The 22,774-nt window shown below is 43.5% G+C and overlaps 1 long non-coding RNA gene and 1 pseudogene across 1 annotated transcript; both read right to left on the minus strand.

Annotated features, from left to right (window-relative positions):
* Window positions 1–1,595: 1,595 nt before the first annotated feature.
* On the minus strand, window positions 1,596–21,474 carry Gm41109. The gene is made up of 3 exons (XR_874408.1): window positions 16,007–21,474; window positions 12,771–12,818; window positions 1,596–1,638 (listed from the first exon to the last, which is right to left on the minus strand). It is a non-coding gene; the product is annotated as a predicted gene, 41109 (long non-coding RNA).
* Window positions 3,871–4,022, minus strand: Gm52167 (annotated as a pseudogene).
* Window positions 21,475–22,774: the final 1,300 nt, after the last annotated feature.

Consider the following 22,774-nt stretch of genomic DNA (forward strand, 5'->3'; position numbering starts at 1 on the left):
AGCAGCCTCATAACTTTTTGCTAGCTTTAAAATGTTTTAATATTCAGGGGCAAGATGATAAGTCTGACAGAAATAAATACATAGTGTTAAAAGAGACAGGAAACCTGAATTTTAAAATTGTTGGCAAGCATTTAGAACTGGTAGTTTGGGAAATGTAAAATACTTTTTAAACAAATAATTTGGGAATGTGGCAGAGAAAAGATTTTGAAATTAAAATTTCCTGTATTCTAGATTTTATAATATCAACATTAAATATTTTTCTTGGTACTTAATAGCATTAATAAAAGCAACCCACTTAAAAATCTTAAAAAAAAAAAAAAAAAGAGCCTGACTCACAGCTCTTTCTAGCAGCGATTGGTACATTTCAGAAGAGTTGTTCTTCCCTGTATCTGACACCCTTTTTAGCTCCCGAAGCTCATTAGTCAATTTCTGCAACTTAATTTCAAACTCTAATTTACTTAGTTGCATGTCCATTTAAGTAGCATCTCCTATAGTGGAGGCCATAGGTGGAGCAGGAGACATGCGAGGAGGCCAATCCTCATCAAAATACTTGGCAGCTCCTCTTTCTGAATGATCTTCCTTGTCTAAAGTTAGCTCATTATCAGAGTCTCTATATCTTTTTAATTTAGGGTTGAGAGGGCCCCTTTCTGAGAAAGTCCTCTCTGACAGGCGCTCTTCCTGAGATTCTTCAAGCTCTGCCTGGGTACTATCTGACCCCTGCAAGATCTCCTTTTCAAAAGCATCTTTTACGAGCGCACAGAGGCAAAGGGTGAAATTATCTGCCTGGGTGTTTTTCAAAGCTTCTCCAACTCTCTCCCAGGTTCTGTTATTTAAAGTTTTTTCTTCCCTGAACCATGGGCAACAAGAAATCTATCTTATCTAAAAAAAATTTCTAACAATTGTTCTTCAAACCCTACTCCTCTCACCTGAAGCAGCTCTTGAAAGCTGCAGACAACCACCTGTTTGGGAGTTTCTAGTCCCATATTTTGCTGTCAAACCCTAAGTGGAATCAGCCCCGGGTTAGCACTGTTCCAACTTATCCTGTATCCTATCGCACCTCCAGCAACACTTTAAAAGAATGAAATTTAAAACCAGGGCTGGCATAAATACCTGTTGCTCACTGTGCTCGATACGATCTTTTTCTTCCCTTCTTGTGGAGCTCTACACAAGACAGCGGTCCCTCAGTGTTTTCCTGCCATTTTCAGGCACCAATCTGTAGTAGGAGGCTGGCCCATGGCCTACATGAACCGGGTATTCCTCGAAGGCAGGCTGGGGCTGAAAGAGAGACTAGACGGCGAGAAAAGAATGAAGCCAAGACAATTTTTTCTCTGATCAAGGCCCGCGAGTTTACTAAGAGACTGTGCTTAAAAAGGGGAAGACCCATTCCCCCTGCCAGTCCATCCTTGGTGCTTTGTCGCCATGCTGTCAGCACTTGGTCGCCAGGCTATTGCTTATTCAGGAATGTCTCAGGAACACAGGTTCAGCCTCTTGGCCAGGTAGCAGAATCTCAGGGCAGTAGACACTTGAAAAGAAGCCAGCCAAGTCGGAAAGCTGCAAAGCAGGTGGCCCCACCTCAGTGGCAACAAGGTCTGCATCAGCCAGCTTCAGGCTGGGGGAAGCTACACTCCAGGTGAGGCACTGGAAAGCATTTTAAGAGCAAAGTACGTCAATAAACACAAGGATAAATGAAAGAAAAGTGAGCCAAAACTAGGGCGAGGCAGCTTAGTATGGGAGAAACTCAGGCACAAGCCAGACTAGAGCTATCAGATAACAGGACTTTAGCATAGCACCCATACCTGACATCTTTAATACCTTGACACTTCCTCTGTATTCTATCCTACTTGGAAACTGCCCCTGCCTCTATGCCTAGAACACTCTAGCACAACAGTAGCTTTTCCTATATATTGAACTTAGGTTGGTTCTTTGCCTCTCTGGTTCTGTGGTTGCTGTGACATCAACTTGTAATGCATCTGTCTCTTGCTTGCTTTCCAGAGAATCAGAGTTCATTCTATAATGGAGACTGAAGGTTATGGCACATCCTTTAAATTCCAGCACTCTGCATGCAGAAGCAGGCAGATCTCTGAATTTTGGCATCCTGTTCTAAAAAATGAGTTCCAGCATTTTCAGGGCCACACAAAAGTGATGTGCGTGTGTGTGTGTGTGTGTGTGTGTGTGTGTGTGTGTGTGTGTGATTTACTAATTAAGAAATAAAACAAATATGGAATTGGAACCAGAAGTGGGATTCTTCAATATTTTCTGGAGGTCAGTAGAATCCTTCTGAGTGTTCTGATATGGGTTCTGGTACTCATGGCCCTGCACTTTCAGCCCCATCATCCTCCTATCTTCTAGGAACTAAATTGAGCCTAAGCAGCTGCTCAAAAACTATATTTACTGCTTTTTGACTCCTGCTATTGAGGACTGGACGATATGAATTGGTCCCCAGTGACCTTTATGCACTGGCCTTCCAGAAACAGAGCTCCTCAGCCATCCTCATGTTGTTCAAGGGAAGGAAAGTGAAGAGGCAGGTTCCTCCAGGTTGCATAGAGATGGGCCTCAGATCCACAGTCTGGAATCCTAGATACATGTTACATCCACTATACAAATATAGCTCTCTGTCCACAGTTCTGGTTGTCTCCAGGTGTGGCAGAGTGAATTATGGGATTCCCAATGAACATCCTTTTCATGTGGCCAACAGGAATCCCAAACCACCCAGGAGGTCAAAGATCCTTGACATAAATGAATTCCACATCCCTTTTGTCAGTTTATAGTAAGAGGTCACTATTCCTGATGTTTGCTTCTTGTCTTAATTGCTGCTGAATAAGAAGCACTTTATATCACTAGGACAGATGTCTGTATGAACTCACCATGGTCAGACAAGGCCCATGGCCTCAACAAGAGCTCCTTGGATGAGCAACTGAGAATCTGTTACCTGAACTGAGGTGAATCAGCACTGCTGCTTGGCTTGCTCAATGCCACTCCACCTCACCCTGTCCCTGCTGAGGATTCCAAGTTGTGCCTATACCTGCATGTGAGCTAGGCCTACATAGGCCAGGACACCGTTCTAGGTACCCACTCTCCTCAATTATGCAGGATTTTTTTCACCAATGTACTCATGTAAATACATTACTGTCACCTCATTACTGTCACTGGTCACATCTTACTGAGAACAGTAGTTGCTTCTCAAAACCCAGTCCTATTACAAATCTGGGCCATGGTCAAGTATAACAAGGTACTCATTGGGTTGGCAGTGCCAGAACTCCATGCTGTACTGAAAGCTGATGGTGGTGTGGTGCTGAGGTTATCATGTGTTGTTTATAGGCCCCAAGATCCCTATGGGTCAGCTTGATTAAATCTCTGGCTATAGAAGTGGAGTGTCTTTGATAACGTGTGTCCAGCCCCATTGGAGGCATCAGTGGGGTTGGCCTGAGAACTTGAGACTTCCTCCTGGCTCAGTTTCACTGGGAAGGCAGAGTTTTTCACAGTATGCTAGCAACTGGCATATCACTCTGTCCTTCAAAGCTTGATAGCCATTTTCATTTGGACTCATTGTGGAATGAAGGACAGATAAGAGCAACGTCCTTATTAAAGATCACTTCCACGTCTCTGTCTTCCTCAAATGAAAGAGTGGTAGGCAAAATGGTACATATCTTCCTTTTGGTAGCAAAGGATTACTAGGTGAGTCCTTGGAGCTAGGAGATGTATCCATTTTGGTTTTTGAGACAGGGTGCCATTATCTGATGCTGTCCTCAACCTAGTTTTGCAGATCTAACTAGATCTTAGGTCACATGACTACCACTTCACAGCAGCTAGGATTAAAAGTGGGATCTCCAGGACTGGTCAGGACAGCACTAGTCACTGAGTTCTGGATCCTACATGTTAGGCAATCACTCTGTCAATGGAGTCATGCCTACAGTTACTATCTCCACTCTCTGCAAACAGTAACTTTTTTCACATTTATTTATTCATGATATGTCCCTACATTTCTTTTACACTTGATCTTAGCCAAAAGGCCGAGAAGCAATCCTACATTTCTTTTAAATGGAACAAAATTTAGGACAAAAATTTTGCGAGTGGTTTGGTCTCTTTATCTCTCCACTGGTGGCCCTGGCTGGCTATCAGAGGTGCCCTCATCAGGTTCTATATCTCTACTGCTATGAGTCTCATCTAAAGTCATCAATAGACCTCTGGGACCCTCCTCCATTTCAGGTCTCTGGAAAGTCCTAGTGAAACTTCGCACCCACCATCCTAAAAACTGAAGATTTCCATTTGTTCTGGCCCTGTGGCTCTCTCCCCTTTTTCACATCATACCTTATCCAACCCCTCCCCCATACACTCATCATTCCAGTTCCCATGCCTTCTCCAACCCAGTTACCTCCTTCCCTCTTAATCGCGTTCTCACGCCCGGCCAGGAAAGACGCAACAGACCAGAATCTTCTGCGGCAAAACTTTATTGCTTACATCTTTGGGAGCCAGGAGGGCAAGCGCCCAGCGCCCAGCCCCAAAAACGAAAAGCCCCTTCTATTACATCTTTAGGAGCCAGAGCTCCGGCGCGCGCGCTCTATTGTTTACATCTTTAGGCAGCGAGCGAGCGCAGGGCGCGCAGAGCCAGAGAGATGCCAGCGAGAGAGAAATGGCGGAAACCCGTCCCCTTTTTTAGGAGCGTTATATTTCGCCTAGGACGCATCACTCCCTGATTGGCTGTAGCCCATGGCCGAGCTGACGTTCACGGGAAAGGTAGAGTACAAGTAGTCATAAAATACCCTTGGCACATGCGCAGATTATTTGTTTACCACTTAGAACACAGGATGTCAGCGCCATCTTGTGACGGCGAATGTGGGGGCGGCTCCCAACATCTCCCCCTTTCCTTTTAATAAGAGCAAATAGGCCACCCATATTAATGAGAGTGGAGATAGAGGTCAAATCTCCAGTGTGTAGGTAAAGGAGCCATGTACAGGATTAGCTCTTAGGCTCACAGGCTTTTACCCAGAGCAACCCTGACCTGCTCCCGTGTCGTTTTTCCTGGGGGAAGGGAACTAGGACACTGAACCTTCATGAAAGATGACATGTCTCCCTAGAATAGGCTCATATATGCCGCAGAGCCTTTCTACTGCAGTGCTTAGCCGTGTAACTCTCTCGGGCTGCTGAAGCACACTCACTCTATCCCGTGCAATGAGACTAGCCTCATGGGATATAAGAGCTGAGTGGCCAGCGACCTATTGCCTAAGCATAGATATATCAGGGGAAGCTCCATGTTCTAGTCCTGCAAGCGCCTGGGCAATAACCACCTTGTCTCTCCTAGTTTGGGCCTTAAGCTTACAGACCAATCAAAGAAGCAACACTAATCCACAGCAAAGTGTATCTCTAAATAATATTAATCCCACCCATTTTTTAAAGAAGGAAAATGCTGAGGAGATCTAATTGGGTAATCCTTTGGTCAGGGACAGGTCCAAGCGCGTGGAGTTGACTTGAAGTCTCAATTTCCGAAGGATCTGTTTAAATTTAGCCGTCCAATTCTGTAACATATACTGAAAAAGACTTTTTGACAAATTAGCTGTCCTAGTAAATTTAACATACTGAATGGAAATAACACACAATCCCGGAAACTTTTGTTCACATCCCTGCTGAGTTATTTGTCATAATACATCTAGTTGTATCTGGACAAGATCTATGTGTTGATTAACCAGCATGAGACCTCTCTGTATCTTGACATTAGCTGAGGCCTGTTTATCTATGACTGTAGTCACTGAGGCTGACAAAGTGTTAATGGTGTCAGTCATCTGGACCTGTCCAGACAGAGCCAAGGCTGTCTGAATCAAGGCTAAACCCAGTTCCTAGTTAGTGGTAAAAAAGCAGGAGAATACTTGAGCATTATACATCACCGTCATTGGGAGTGGAAATGTCGACATTATCCCCCAACGCTGCTCTCTCTTTATTATTGACGCCCTGGACATCACCAAGACGAGGGACATCAGTATTCCCTTGGTCAGTCTGGATTTTTCGGGTGAGTCTTTCTGGTATCCAAAATGGGTTGTCTTCATTCTGTGGGAAAACACAGATAGCTCCCCTGGATCTTATTAAAATAGGATCTGGGCCATACCATTTATTATCAAGGACATTTTTCCATTTAACCATCTCATTGGGCCTATCTGGCTCTGTACAATGACGTTCAGCCGCAGTATGGCCATGAGCATCAATATTTAAAAAATTGAGTGTAAAGAGTGCCAAAGACACAGACACTCTTGGTGCTCGGGGTAAAATCTCTTCAAAAGTTCCCCTCTTCTGTTTTATAAGATAGGCTTTGAGGGTGCGATGCGCACGCTCAACAATACCCTGTCCTTGAGGGTTGTATGGAAGTCCAGTCAGGTGGGTCACATCCATCTGACGGCAGAACTGCTGGAATTTTTGAGATGTATAAGCTGGTCCATTATCAGTCTTAAGGAGTCTGGGTTTCCCCCAAGCACTCCATGTCTCAAGACAATGTTGAATTACATGTGAGGCTTTTTCTCCGGTTAACGGAGAAGCAAACATGATGTCAGAACATGTGTCAATGGACACATGGAGATATTGAAGTTTTCCAAAGGAAGAAACATGTGTAACATCCATTTGCCAGACCTGTAGAGGTCGAATATCGCGTGGGTTAATTCCCACATGAGGAACTGGCAAGAACTCACAGCAGCTTTGACATTGAGTAACAATGTCACGGGCTTCTTTTCTTGTCAAGGAGAAACGACTGTGTAATGTTTCAGCCGTCACATGAAAATTGTTATGAAAATTTCTTGCAGCCTCTACCGGGGATGATAGGGCAGCAGCCACCACTTTAGTGGCCTTATCTGCCAAATCATTTCCCAGAGCCATGGGGCCAGGTAGGCCTGAATGGGCTCTAACATGAGTAATATAAACAGGAGATCTTTTAGATAACAAAACTAATTGTATCTGCTGAAAAATATTGGCAACTCTACTGGAAGGCTTAATCACTCCAGCCACTTCTAAAAGATTTACTGCATTAACCACATAACAGGAATCTGACACAATATTAAGGGGTTCTAAAAAGGTTTTTAAAACTTCTAAGACCACTAAACATTTTACCACTTGAGGTGAATTTTCATTATATTGTTTGGATACCACTTTACCATTAGTCACATAGGCACCTATGCCAGTTTTTGATCCATCAGTATATACCACAATCCCATTTTTAAGTGGGTTTCTTACTGTTTCTCAACAGCTTTTGAAAATCATTTAAGGTATGGAGGTGATCTCTTTTTATCTAAACATATAAATATTGATTTCTCTCAAAGGAGGAAATATGCGTGACATCCATTTGTCAGACCTGTAATGGCCTGACGCCACGAGGGTTTACCCCTACGTGAGTAGACAAAATTTGACAACAATCTAAAGGCATTATTAAGTAATCAGAATCATTTTCAGTAGAACCAATCTCTCTGGCAGCTCTAGGAATACTAGAGGAAGAAAAAACAGCCATGTAGGCTTGGCAAAATTATTAGTTGAGCTATTTTGTCCCCTTGTGATATAGAAAAGACAACTTGAGGACAAGAACAGAGAACCTGAAGTTCCCCTTTACAATCCTGATCTACAACTCCAGGGTGGACAATAAGACCTTGTAGGCTGTAAGAGCCTGCCTCTGTCATTATTGTCCAGTGGCTTCACCTGCTCGGGAGAGCGCCTTTCAGGCCCTAATAGCCTTTTTATCTGATTTAGAACTACTAAGAACTGGCTTCTCTAATTGATCTTTTTTCTTTTCTTTTTTCTTTTCCTTTTTTTTAATCTCTCTCCAGGTATTTTTACCTGACCTAAACTTTTCCTCAGGTTTAAGACCCTTGGAAAGGCCTGTATACTTATTTTGTGAACCATATTTTTTCTTTGCTCTTATTTTTTCTCCCCGCTTTACTTTTGATAGATTGTCCTGAACTTCATCCAGAATCCGCCCTGCCTTAACCACTTGATAACATGTGAAAAGGAACAAAAGGGCTTCTAACACTAGAGAAAGTTTAAGGCCAAACATACCTTATAAAGCTATTTTCCACTTTACTTCTGATAGACTGTCTTGAATTTCCTTAGAAAGTTCAAGGCCAGGCTTACCTCGTAAAGCTATACTTACGGGTTACCGCCGTTCCCCAGCTGAAAAGTTCTGAATTCATGTAGTTGAATCTTTTTTAACAGTCTGCTTTACGGGAACCTTTATTACCGCGACCCGCAGTTCTGGTTCTGGAATGAGGGATCTTCCTTGCGCCGGTGAAACTCTCGTCCCGAGTTTCCTCCCGGGTTTTTTCTTTTCGGATTTTTTCTCGTCCCGGAATTTTTCGTCCCGGGTTTCGGCACCAATTCTTAATCGCGTTCTCACGCCCGGCCAGGAAAGACGCAACAGACCAGAATCTTCTGCGGCAAAACTTTATTGCTTACATCTTTGGGAGCCAGGAGGGCAAGCGCCCAGCGCCCAGCCCCAAAAACGAAAAGCCCCTTCTATTACATCTTTAGGAGCCAGAGCTCCGGCGCGCGCGCTCTATTGTTTACATCTTTAGGCAGCGAGCGAGCGCAGGGCGCGCAGAGCCAGAGAGATGCCAGCGAGAGAGAAATGGCGGAAACCCGTCCCCTTTTTTAGGAGCGTTATATTTCGCCTAGGACGCATCACTCCCTGATTGGCTGTAGCCCATGGCCGAGCTGACGTTCACGGGAAAGGTAGAGTACAAGTAGTCATAAAATACCCTTGGCACATGCGCAGATTATTTGTTTACCACTTAGAACACAGGATGTCAGCGCCATCTTGTGACGGCGAATGTGGGGGCGGCTCCCAACACTTCCCTCCTTCTGCCTCCTGTGGCTATTTTATTCCCCATTCTAAGTGAGATTCAATCATCCTCACTTGGGCCTTTCTTCTTGTTTAGTACTTTTAGGTTTGTGGAGTGTAGGCTTTGGTATCCTGTACTTTATGGCAAACATCGACTTTAAGTGAGAACATACTCTGTATTATGTCCTTTTGGGTCCAGGCTACCTAATTCAGAATATTGTCTTTACATCCCAATATCAGTTCCTTCATCCCTTTCCATTAACACCTCAAACAGATCCTCCACCAACTCCTCCCTCTCCTCCTCTGTACTGGCTAGTTTTGTGTCAACTTGACACAGCTGGAGTTATCACAGAGAAAGGAGCTTCAGTTGAGGAAATGCCTCCATGAGATCCAACTGTAAGGCATTTTCTCAATTAGTGATCAAGGGGGAAAGGCCCCTTGTGGGTGGGACCATCTCTGGGCTGGTAGTCTTGGTTCTATAAGAGAGCAGGCTGAGCAAGCCAGGGGAAGCAAGCCAGTGAGGAACATCCCTCCATGGCCTCTGCATCAGCTCCTGCTTCCTGACCTGCTTGAGTTCCAGTCCTGACTTCCTTTGGTGATAAACAGCAGTATGGAAGTGTAAGCTGAATAAACCCTTTCCTCCCCAACTTGCTTCTTGGTCATGATGTTTGTGCAGGAATAGAAACCCTGACTAAGACATCCTCCTTTAAGAAGTATCACCCAAATGGACCTAACCTATCTATAGAACAATTTATCTAAATACAAAATAATATACTTTCTTCTTAGCACCTCACAGAACCTTTTCCAAAATGACCAAAAGGTGGTCACAAAGCCAACATCAACATATAGAAGAAGATTGAAATGCCTTGCATCTTGTCAGATCCCCATAGATTAAGGCTGGGGTTCAACAACAGAAACAATAGAAAGCCTACATACTTATGGCAACTGAACAACTCTACTCTGTGATCAATGGGTCAGGGAAGAAATGAAGAAATTAAAGATTATCTAGAATTCAATGGGGGGCTGGAGAGATGGCTCAGTGGTAAGAGCACCCGACTGCTCTTCCGAAGGTCCAGAGTTCAAATCCCAGCAACCACATGGTGGCTCACAACCATCTGTCATGAGATCTGATGCCCTCTTGTGGTGTGTCTGAAGACAACTACAGTGTACTTACATGTAATAAATAAATAAATCTTTAAAAAAAAAAGAATTCAATGAAAACAAGGGCACAATGTATACAAACCTATGACACACAATGAAAGCAGTGCTAAGATTAGTGTTCATAGCCATAAGTGCCTTCATAAAGAAATTAGAGAGTTTGCATATATCTTAGTTATGTTTCCATTGCTGGGAAAAGACACCATGACCAAGGCAACTCTTACAAGGGGCAGCATTTAATTGGGCATAGCTTACAGGTTCAGAAATTCAGTCTATTATCATCACAGAAGGAAGCATGGATACTGGAGAAGAAGCTGAGAGTCCTACATCTTATTCCAAAAGCAAACAGGAGAAAACTGCAATACCCAAGCAGCTAGGAGGAGTCTCAAGAGACCATCTGAAAGTGACACAATTCCTCCAAGAAAACCCACATTTCCCAATAGGGATACTCCCTGGGTCAAGAATATTCAATCCACCACATTCCACTCCATGGCCCCCATAGACTTGTTCAAAGACATGAGTCTAGGGGTGCTACAAGTGATAGCATAATGCAAAATACATTTAGTCCAACTTCAAAAATCCCATAGTCTATACCAGTCTAAATTTCAAAGTTCAAACAAACAAACAAAAAACAGATTAGAAAATCACAGAATATACACCACCATTCCAAAACATCATAGTGGGGAAATACTGCATGAAAGCAAAACCAAAAGGCAGCTGGAGAAACTTGCCTCTCTTGCTCTGCCCTCTGTAGCACTCTAGGTCCTGGTTGACTCTTCCACACTGCTGCTGGTATCTTGGTGATCAACCTATGGTACTGGCATCTCTAATTTGCTGGAGTCTTCCATTGCAACTAGGCATCACCAATAGCCTCTCAAAGCTCTCTTCACTTTTGTGGTAGTGCATACCTACACATATTATTTGAGGCAGAGGCAGGAGGATCTTGTGTTTGAGGCCAGACTGGGTAATATCTGAAACACAGCTTCTTTGTGCTCTAAGTAAACATTTCTCAGAAGATTTCACCTCAGTGATGCGGGTTTCTTCTTTATCGCCACTAGGTTCTTAGCTCCAGCAAAACAGCATTAATTTTCCAAGTAGTCCATTCTATTCTTGACACTAAAGGCAGAGCCACATGGCTGAAGCTGCTGAGTTCTGCTGTTTGCTGGATCTGGAATTTGGCTCCCTTATTCTACTACATTATCACCAGACTTCTATTTTCCAACTCCTTTACTGCCTAAGCTTGGCTGTCCTGGAACTTGCTCTGTAGATTGACCTTGAACTCAGAGATCTGCATGGTTCTGTCTCCTGAATCCTGAGATTAAAAACTTGTACTACCCTTCCTAAACTTGAGCTTTTCATCACCTAGAATTTGCTCTGTCTCAGGCTGCCCTTGAATTCAGAGATCAGTTTGTCTTTGTCTCCTGGATTAAAGCTTTTCATGCCTGGGTCGAGGTTTTCCATAGGCACTCTTTCTCTAGACCTGGATCAAAGCCTATGCCCTCCATGTCTGGATTGTAGTTCATTCCAGATTTAAAGTACAAATAAAAACAGTAACCAAGAACCTTGTTCAACTCCAAAAGCATAAACAATAGGCTTAGCAGAGTGGGATCAGTTTATGTCTACTTCCTGTTGCCCTTTATTCTTTGAACCATACATTTTGTGCTTTTTCTATTTAGGTGTGCTATACTTGATCAAAATGCTATTCATAAGACTGAACCAAAGGATAAAGTGTAAAGTAGGCTTTTTTTTTTTTTTGAAAATTCCCATGTCAGTGCAATGAATCTGAATATTTTACTTTAGCCTCAGGCAGACTCTTTAGACAAGGGCAAAAAACAACCACATTCTTCACCATATCACAAGAATAGTCTCTGGCCACATACTAACCTACTTTTCCTTTGAAAACACTTGAAGCAGGCCCTCATAGTTTAAGTCACCTTGAGCACCAGTGTCTTACATATTCCTCCTAGGGTGACCCATTAAGCCCCACGTAAATCATTCTACAGCTTTCAAATCTAAATTCTCCAGATCCATATTCATCCAAACAAAAACATGGTTAGGTCTATTACATTAATACCCCAGTACCTGGTACCTGCTTCTGTTTTGGTTAGGTTTCACATGTCCATTTCAAAAGACATGACCAAGGCAACTTTTATAAGGGACAGCACTTATTGGGGCTAGCTTATAGGTTCAGAGGTTCAGTCCATTATCATCATAGTATGAAACATGGCAGAATCCAGGAAGGCGTGGTACTGGAGAAGGAGCTGATTGTTCTACATCTTGTTCTGAAGTTGAACAGGAGAAGACTGCTGTCCTCCAGGCAGCTAGGAGGAGGTGTCTCAAGGACCATCCCTACAGTGACACAGTTCCTCCTGCAATCCCACACCTCCCAATCTTGCCACTCCCTGGGTCAATCATAATCAATCCACCACATCATACAAGAAACTTAAAAATACATATGAAAGCCATAAGGGAGAAAACAGGCAAACACACACAAGAGGAGTATGTGGAAGGAAACAATTCAACTTAGGGTTGAAATCAATCAATTTGAAACAAAGAGAACAATACAAAGAATCAACAAACCAAGAGCTGGTTCTTTGAAAAAAAAATCAACAAGTTAGACAAACCCTTAGCCAAACTACCTAAAAGACAAAAAGATCATAACCAAATTAACAAAATCAGAAACCACTAGGAAAACTTATTGCCACTGAGGAAATTCATAGAATCATTAGGTCTTACTTGAAAATGCCACACTACTCAAAGTTGTGAAATATATATGAAATGAATGATTTTCTAGACAAATATCGCTTACCAAAGTTCAATCAAGATCAGGGAAGGCATCTGAATATTCCTCTAGCTCCTGTGGAAATAGAAGCAATCATTAAAAACCTCCCAACCAGATGATTGTATCACAGAATTCTACTAACCTGTCAAAGAAAAGTTAAGGCCAATACTCTTCAAACTATTCAACAAACAGAAACAGAAGAAACGTTACCAAACTCATTATGAGGCCAGAGTCATCCTGATACCTAAATCAAACAATGACCTAATAAAGACAATTTTAGACCAATATCCCTTTAGGAACACTGATACAAAAATACTCAATAAAATACTTGCAAAGAGAATCTAAGAACACATCAAAGACATCACCCACCATGATCAGGTAGGCTTCATCCCATTCATTGTAGGGATGGTTCAATATAGGACAATCTAACAACACAATCTACCATATAAACAAACTAAAAGCAGAAGACCATATGATCATCTCATTAGATGCTGAAAAAGCCTTTGACAAAATCCAAAACCCCTTCATTTTAACAGTCTTGGAGAGATCAGGGATACAAGACACATACACAAAGACAATCAAAGCAATATACAGCAAGCTGATAGTCAAAATCTAAATGGTGAGAAATTTAAAGTAATTCCATGAAAATCAGAACAAAAGAAGGCTGCCCACTCTCCCCTTAACTATCCTATATAGTACTTGAATTTCTAGCTAGAACAATGATTTCTAGCTAGAGTAATAAGACAACAAATGGAGATCAAGGGGTTACAAATTTGAGAGAAGTCAAAGTATTGCTATTTGCAAATGATTTCACAGTATACATCAGTTACCCCAAAATTCTGTCAGGGAGCTCCTACAGCTAATAAACTCCTCCAGCAAAGTGGCTGGATTCAAAGTAAACTCAAATCAGTAGCCTTCCTTATCCAAACATTAAATGGGATGAGAAAGAAGTTACAAAAACAATACCCTTCACTATAGCCACAAATAATATAAAATATCTTGGTGTAACTTTAACCAACCAAGTGGAAGACCTGGAAAACAAGAAGTTTAAGTCTCCAAAGAAAGAAATTCAGGAAGATATCAGAAAATGGAAATATCTCCCATTTTCTCAGATCAGTAGGATTAACAGTGAAGATGGGTGATATTTCCTAGTTCTATCCATTTGACTGCACAGTTAATGATGTCCTTGTTTTTTAATATCTGAGTAGTATTCATGTAAGTGAACCATGTTTTCAGCATCCATTCTTTGGTTTAGGGGTATCTGGGTTTTCAGGCTCTGCATATTAATAAAGCTGCTATGAACATGTTTCCTTGCAATCTGGTGGAGAATCTTGTGTATCTCAGAGGACATATAGCTGGGCCTTCAGGTAGGACTATTTCCAATTTTCCAAGAGGTGATGATTGCACTAGTAACTGAAGCATGAGCTTCCTACATGCTAGGCAGTGATTCTGTCAACTGAGCGATGTCTACAATGTCTACAGCTATTATCCTCTGTGCTCAGCCTATTATTATTATTATTATTATTATTATTATTATTATTAAGTCATAATCTCACTGTGTAACTCACAGAGGCCTGTAATCAATCCTGCTTTGGTATATTTGGTGCAGAGAGAACACCACACTAGGCCACAGAGGTGTTTCTCTTGGTAACCACTATTTAGGCTTCCTCTGCCACCACTGTCATCACAGTGTTTCCAGCACCCTGATGCCTCCCTTGTCTGTCTGCTAAAGCATCTTAGGGCAACTTTCAAAGGCTAATCTCAGGGCTTCAGTGAATGAACCCACTAATCCACATCGCACATTGGAACCAGACCTGCAGGTTCTTCCTGTATGCGCTTTCAAGCACCCGCACATATGAGTCAGATGATCTTTCCTTCTCCAGCCATGCTCGTGTGACTTCTCAGTGCTATTTAATTGCTAATATTGATGGATAGGGTTATTCTGAGGGAGGAATGCGACAATCCTGAGCAGGGTTTGGAAAGTAGACTCAGTCCTACAGGTTGGAAGAGCTATTGTGTTTCTAAGCTAGCTCTAATTACTCTTTGGCTTTGTAAGGAGGTAGTTCTCAATGGCTTTGTCCCAGGAGCACCTGCTGAAATGTGCGCATCAGTTTCTGATCAGTACAGGGAGAACATTATCAGAAGGGCAAATTCTCAGATAAAAACCGAAATGTGTAGAAAGATATTTCATAATCATGGATAGAAAGACTCAGTTTGACCATGTTATCAGTTTTCATTGAATTGCATGGATAATTCAAAGACTACATGAAATTTTCTATTTCAATAGTTGACACAAGCTGAAAGGTGATTAAAACGTTGGAATGGACTTATAAAATACCACAATAGAGATGTCATGACACTAATAAAAGGTGAGGTAAACAATCATGTGTCAGAGTGGACACCCAAGGTAGAGGAGACTTCTCTTTGACAAACAGGTTATCACATATTGAACACTTGATGCCAGCTTTTGGGATATCCCTGACTCCAGTTGTTTGGGACCCACATAAAAAACAAGCTGAGCATCTCCTACATATGTGCAGGAAAGTCTAGGTCTAGCCTGTGAGTGTTCTTTGGTGTTTCAGAGTCTGAGAGCCCCAAGGGTAGAAGTTAATTGATTCCATTGGTCTTCCTGTGGAGTTCCTATCCTCTTTGAGGCCCATAATCCTTCCTCCTATTCTTCCATAAGAGTTCCCAAGCCCCATTCAGTGTTTGGATGAGGGTGTGTGCATTTGTCTGAGTTAATTGCTGAGAGGAGCCTCTCAGAGGACAGCTATGCTACCCTCCTGTCTACAAGCATAACAGAGTATCATTAATTGTGTGAGGGAGTGTTGCTTGGCCTTGGGATATTGATTGGCCATTCCCTCAGTGTCTTCTGCAACCCACATGCATGGATTTCTTGTAGATAGGATAAATTTGGGTTGAAAGTTTTGTGGGTAGCCCCTATTCTGGGATTCTTGCCTGGCTATAGGAGGTGGTCTCTTCACGTTCCATATCTCCAATGTAGTGAGTCTCAGGTAAGGTTATCCACATTGATTCTTGGGTGGATCCCTCATCCCAGGTCTCTGTCTCTTCCTGGAGATAGCCTCTTCTCCCCACCCATCAGATGCATATTTCCATTCATTCTCAGGCCTATCTATCCATCTCTCTTCGCCCTCCCCACACCTTATCCCCCATTTCCCTTCCCATCCCCTCTCCTCCCAGTTCCTTCCCTCCATCTGCCTCTCATGACTATTATCCCTTCGAAGTAAAATTCACTTACTTACTTGTGCCTTCCTTATTGTTCAGCTTCCTTAGGTCTGTGGAGTGTAGTTTAGGTATCCTAGACTTTATGGTTAATATCCACGCTGACTGGGGAGTCTACTTGGTAGGGAGAATGGGTAGCATAGTGAGATCAAGGAGAGGCAGAAGAAATCTAGACTTCCATCTCAGTGTAAACTAACAAGAAATTCGTGATCTTGTGGAAGGTGCAGTGAGTCTTGGGCGAAGGATAAGAAACTTACTGGAGGAGGTGTACTTGAGCTGGGCCTTCCATCAATGGGGCAAAGGAAGTGGAGCCTCTGGGAATCGAATTATGTCTCTAGTTATTATAATTCCTTAAAGTCAAGGAATACAAAACATTAGTTTGTCCATCCCAAAGCCAGTTGCTGACAAGGTCAATGCTATTATCCTGTGAGCTCTCGCTATTATGCTTACTGGGCATTGGAGTTATAACATGGGGATGAAGGAAGAGCCCCAAGAATCAGGGAGTGACTATGATTTTCCAGGTTAGGGCAGTGCATCACAGCACTTTACACCCACTTGCTTCTTTTGGGTGGAGTGGCTATCATGGAGAGAAGTGTGTCTCTAGGTATGTGACCTTATGTTCTCAGAAGCCCTCTGACCAGCTCTTCCAAAGAGTGGTCATCCTTAGCTTTCAGAACCAACAGGGGTGGTGCCAGACATCCTTCAGAGACAGTGGATCAAGACTGCATCTCATTGCCAGCTCATGGGGTTGTGGGAGTTTCAGTGGAGTGATTTACTCAGTCTGTTGACCATGCTCTGTTTTCTGTATAACTTTTTAATACACAGATATGGGCCTAGAATACAGGGCAGGAGTTCTGGACATCTCCAAGACACCTTAGTGCTTGTCTACTGTGCCATTTTCTGCTGGATTCCTAAACCACAGGTTCCAGGGCTCTGAAACCAAGGTGCACCCTGTGCATTTGTTAATAATCCTTGAGAGTCCATCTCTGTAGTCATCATTAGGCAGTGTGCAGAGGTAGAAGAACCTCTTGGCTGATTAGATACACAATTCGCTACAGAGTGATGGGAGAGTTCAGATCCACACAGGGGGCATCTCTAGCCTATTCCAAAATCTTTGGGTATCACTGGGTTTCAGGCATGCTCTATTTCTGTTTTGGATGCAGAGTGGTCTTTCCATCCTCTCTGCCTTATCACTACAGAAGTACACTAATGTGCTACTAGATAGCTAACAACATCCCAACCCTCTACAACAAGCAGATGATGAAGGAAATGAAGACCTGACCGCTTAGTTCAAGTTGATGACCAGTGAAGAGAAATGAGCTGCAAGATTGCCTGGTCTTCATCTCTGAAGGTTCCTTGGACAATAAGTATTCCTTGTTTCAAACACATAATGTCAGTCTAAGATTGCAATGTCACAGTCATCTTATCCTTTTAAGGTCTTGGGTTCCAAGTTCTAGAAGGTTGTACAGCATGTCCCTGTGCCCAACTCATGTCCGTAAATACTTCTCAGAAGAGAATCAGAACCTGATACTTGGGAAGGAATGAGATTAGAACTGGTCTCTTCTGCTTCTTCCACATGAAAACCTGAGCCTGTCGTCTGAATGACTGAACTCAGGGATTCAGGAATTGAGGTTGAAGAGTGAGTTCCCAGCATGCATTTGGAAGGACCTTGACTTGTGGTCACTTTGTGAGTTTCTGGTTGCTCTGACTTTGTGGTGAATCTTTGTATTTGCCTGGCACATGGTTGAGTACTGGTACCTCCTGGTGAGCTCAGGTAGCCTGAACCCACTCTTTCCATCTCAGTGTTTACTTGGAAGGCCCAAGGTCATTACTGTTCCTCTCATTCCTTGTGCCTATTACTTGGAGACAATATTGCTCCATGCATTTCTTCTGCATCCCATTGTGCTCTCTGTCTCTGTCTCCATTTCTCACCAGTGCATTTGTGCATATACATTTGTTTGTATGTCCCTCTGGAATCTGGGAATTAGGGGTGTGCACACAGTTTCAAAGCAATGCCAGTGATGCATTCTGGGAGCCCCTCTATAAGCAGCCCAGCTCTTGGCTTATTCTGCACCTTGGAGGCACATTGAAATCTCTTGAGTAGTTTATAAAGCTGTTGTGCCCTTGTGTCTTATCTGCAAAATTCTAAAAATGTTTGACACTCCAGTAGTAATTATCTAATATCTAAAAATCCTTGTTGACAGACAAGAGAAATTAAATCACTGGTATCTGTGGGCCAAACCCTGTGGCATAGGCTCCTGAGAACAAAATGGGCTAAATTGCCCCTCCAGTCCTCCTGAGTGACTCATACAGCCTGGGCATTCTCCATCTGGACACATAACTTCTGCAGGCTTTGGGCCAGGATAAGATGTCCATAGTCACCATAATGCCCCAGTACATAGAATCCAGAATGTAGATTCCCCAGGATCCTTCAGTCTGCATTCATGGGATTCTATCCTCCTGCAGCCAGCCCCTCCCACAGTTCAAATCTGTTGTATGAGAATCTGAAGAAAAAGCAGAAGCAGATCATGTAAGACTTGCAAAGCTTGGAAAATGAGGAAACTCTTGAAGCAACAGAGAACACCCAGGAGCAGGAGAATGAGACCAGCTTCTGTAGATACATGCCTGTGGGGACTCCGGCAGCTGTGCAATGACCGTTTGTGTCATTCCTTGTTCCTAGACTAGAGAGTGTGCAGCTTATCCCTTTTGCTGTGTAGCCATCAGCCCCAGTCCTTTCGTACTCAGCTTTGCTAAGCGTGAAAGAGACTGTTCCCCTCCCAGCATTGTCCTGCCATCCTCAGGAGCATCAAGAGAAAAGTGATTCACACCATGAAATACGGGACAGGTAGCCTCTAATATTAGGCTGAGTTTTCACAGAGCCTATAATTATGGAAAAAGAAGATAGAATGTCCTCCCCTTGGCTCTCCTGTCCTACCCAGAGGTTATTTACCTCTGACTTTTTTTTTTAATGTTTCCTCATTATCTTGGACAGAGAAGGACAGGTGGACATCCCTCTTTCTTTGGAGGGACATAGATCCCTATTGCTCTTAGGGATATTAGGGGTTACTTATTTCTCCCTGTATAGCCTGTTCTTGGTTTATGGTCTTTTGAGTACAACTGTCATGACTGTATTGGGACCTTTCATAGTTCTTCATGGGTTCCTATCATAGGTAGCCTTAAAGAGACCTTGAAGTAGAGGATGCAAAAGGAGGTTGTGAGGGGCTTATTCTGCAGAGTTTGTTCGCCATACCCTGCACAGATGACTCTTGATGGAGCAGTGTCAGCTGAAGAAGGTTTGTATGTTGAGGCAGGAAAAAATGCAGGGGGATTAGGCCCTGCTACAGCAGCACTTCAGGGACATTAAGGTGATCTGTAGGGACCAAGATGAAGAGACCAGTGACTTCGAGACTCAACAACATCAGGTAGGGTAGGCTGGTGGGTCAGGCTAATGTCTGGCACCATTTGCCATTTTGACTGTCAGCTCACCCACACACCTCTGCTTTTGCCTGTAGCCTTTCTAATGCACACGCCTTACCACCCACCCACCTCACACAATGTAATCGTTCATTCTTCTGTCTAGGCACAAGTATTTGGGGAAGTTAATCTCTTGTGAGAAAGTGAACGTTGGCAAGCATATCCTGCTGCTCTGCTTGAAGCTGCAGTCCAATAAAGGAGACAGGTGATTGACATGTCATACGTGTACATGTCCTCATGAGAGGTGGGGTACTACTAGGCACAGAGCTTTGAGTGAGGTCTCAGTTCTGGGGCTCGTGTGCATGGCAGGGTCACGGGACATCACAGGTGGGAAGCTGCTGGCAAGGAGAATATCCCAGTGCAAATGCCAAATGTGTGCTTCTCATTGTCATGGATTCTGGAGGCAAGTGGCCTTCTTTCTTCCTGCAACCCAATGAGGTCTCTGTCCACTGAGCAGTTCTTGGTTCACAGGGACAGAAGACTGAGTATCACCCCGAGAGCCCTGTTTTCTCTGAGCATTGCTGGGAAGTTCTTCCTTCCTGGATCTTTAAAGTCTGATTGAATGGCCAGGGATGCGGGAAGGACTTTTGACAGCCTAGATGAGAGAGCAGGAGACTTGGGGCTTCAGGGAAAACAGTTCTCTCACCACCTCAACACGGTCTGAACATGCAGAGCATGTTGTGCACTGCATTTTTAGTTTTCAAGGAAAGAGAGCAAAGTTCTGAAACCTCCTCTGAAAGAGCTGGAGTGCTAATTCTAAACTCGCATGCTAGTGTAGCAGCAAAGCCTGCGTGGGGGTGGCGCCCTGAATTATGCCTGTGTGCATTGGCTCCAGGAGACCATTTGGGACTTTTCTTCTTAGTCTCTACTTCTAAACTGTTTTTTTTCCCCCAGAGGTTTGCTGGGAAAGCCTCTGGCTTGCCTGGTTGAACAGCAGGCTCTTGGGGTTCTCTGTACGTGCTTGCTCTTGTATGAAGGCCTGGACAAACCCTTCACTAAGAACACCATCTTGTAATGAACAGCTTATGGAAAGAAGGGCCTCCCCCTTAAGCATTTCTTAATGCTTAAGTACATGCTGCAGAAGAGGGAGATGGCCATCCAGGAAAAGAACTTAGCAGACAAACTGCAGCATCACTTTGAAGTCCTCCATATGAGGAAGGAACCCAGGCTGGGATGAGAGGGGAGAGATGCACTTGGGTCCCCCTGCACCTGGAGTCTCTGTCTTTTATGGGCTTTTGTTCAGCAGCAAGGCTAATATCTGCCAGGAAAGGACCACAAAGTTTTGTGCTGCTCTAGTCAACAAGAACTTGTGTCCAGGAAAAAAATGTTTGCTACTCTTTGTGTCTCAGGCATTTTGACTCCTGTTTTGGCCTCTACTATGTTCTGAGTGGACTGTCCCTGAACTCACAGATATCTGCCTGCTTCTGACTCCCACATGACAGGACCTGAAGGTGTACACCTTCTCTGCTTAGCCAAAATTACATTCCCTGTAAAGAGCAGATTCTACTCCTGTAGTAGTGCTCTCGAGGCCTTTACACATATCTACCCATTCTGTGGATAGTATAGGTTCAGGAGGTCCCAGGACAAACCCAGACAGACAGAAGCCGCTGCTGCAGGGATGCTCAGACCCTTCCCGGGAGTGCTCTGGAACAGACTGATAGAAATGTAACTCTTTGTAAAAAGTTATGTTTTCCTTTATATTCTTATTGCTACTTTGTTAGTGAATTCTTTTTCATCTATCTCCTAACAATATTTCTCTGGCTCAGCTCACCTCCTCCTGCCTCAACTGTCATCAACTGTCTTTTCGGTCTGCTCCCCAAATTCACTCACAGCTATCTCTTAATTTCACCCTTCAAAACCTCATCTCTTCTCTAGCCATACTTTCTTCCTGTAACATCTGTCTTCTCTGACTGTGTTCTTCTGACTCCTGGACCCTACTTCTACCCACTCTGAGGACTCTCCAACTCCTTCATCACTCTCCTACTGCCTCTCTCAGCTTCTGTGGGCTTTTATACCCTCTCCTGCTCCCAGAAGTCCAAAGGCCAACTGTCACTGAAGACCATAGGACAATTTAAAGGGCCAGGCACGTAACATATATCATACTAAAAAGAGAGCCAGGAAGTAGTTTTCCAGAACTAGGTCTAAGGAAAATGAGGCTTCTGTTTGGTGCTAGACCAAGTGAGGGGCCATTGTTCTCAGAAGGCAGCTGGAGAATTGCTGCATCAGCCTGGCAGGCTGTATTTTGCATGTTGCTTGTGAGCAAGGTGCATCCTGAGCAGGAGGACTGAGCTAGCCATGACCTTGTCCAGGTCTGTATTACGTCTATGCTGTGGTCCATCACTAACTCATCATGAATACGGTGCATATCACTCACATGCTATTGACTATATGAGGTTACTTTTACAAAATGATGCTCCTGGATTGTAGGAGAAAGTCCTAGTCCTAGTCTTTTTAGTAGAACAGAGAATATACATCACTTAGCTCAAATTAAACATGCATTTAAGCCTTAGAAAATCTCTAGGGCCAGCTACTGTGTGACTTTTTCTCTGGGCGTAGAAACAGTGATTTGAGGTAAAACTTCAAAATTAACTTTCTAGTACAGTTGAGGGGGTGGGAGGTAGCAGCCTGACAGCTGACATGGCAGGTCCCCACCAGGTCTGTCTTAGCCTCCTTCCTCTCTCCGGTTTGAGAAACTGCAGCATGAACTGGAACTGGCCACAGCCCAGGAAGAGCCTCCTACAGAAAGAAGGAGCTGCTGCATCAGGAGCCCCCTGCTGTGCCTCATCTCCCCCCCCCCCGCCCCCGCCACAATCCTAGAATCCCTTCGTTCCATATTCTTTGTCATATTCCCTTTCTTAGTGTGAATACACCATAATTTTGTGTAGCCAATGATCCATTCAGGATGCTTCTGTGTCTGATTCCCTTTGAAAACAACCTTTGAAAACCTGAATTGAGTGGCCTGCCAGAAAATGTCCAAGATCCGCTATAGGCACTAGGTCTGTGCTGCGAAATCAGCGGTGAGAAAATGCAGAAGGTTTTTGTTTGGGTTTTTTTATTTTTTGTTGTTTTGATATTCACCTGTTATTGGGATATTGTATGTTTGTTATAAGCTATTCCATCTTTATATTGACTGCCATTTTTCATTTTTATTAGATATTTTCTTTATTTACATTTCAAATTTTATCCCCTTTCCTCATTTCCCCTCCCAAAACTTCCCTATCCCATTCCCCTTCCCCTGCTCACTAACACACCCACTCCTGCTTACCTGTCCTGGCATTCCCCTACACTGGGGCATTGAGCCTTTACAGGACTAA

Source organism: Mus musculus, chromosome 14 (assembly GCF_000001635.26).
Source record: "Mus musculus strain C57BL/6J chromosome 14, GRCm38.p6 C57BL/6J".
NCBI classification, from domain to species: domain Eukaryota; kingdom Metazoa; phylum Chordata; class Mammalia; order Rodentia; family Muridae; genus Mus; species Mus musculus.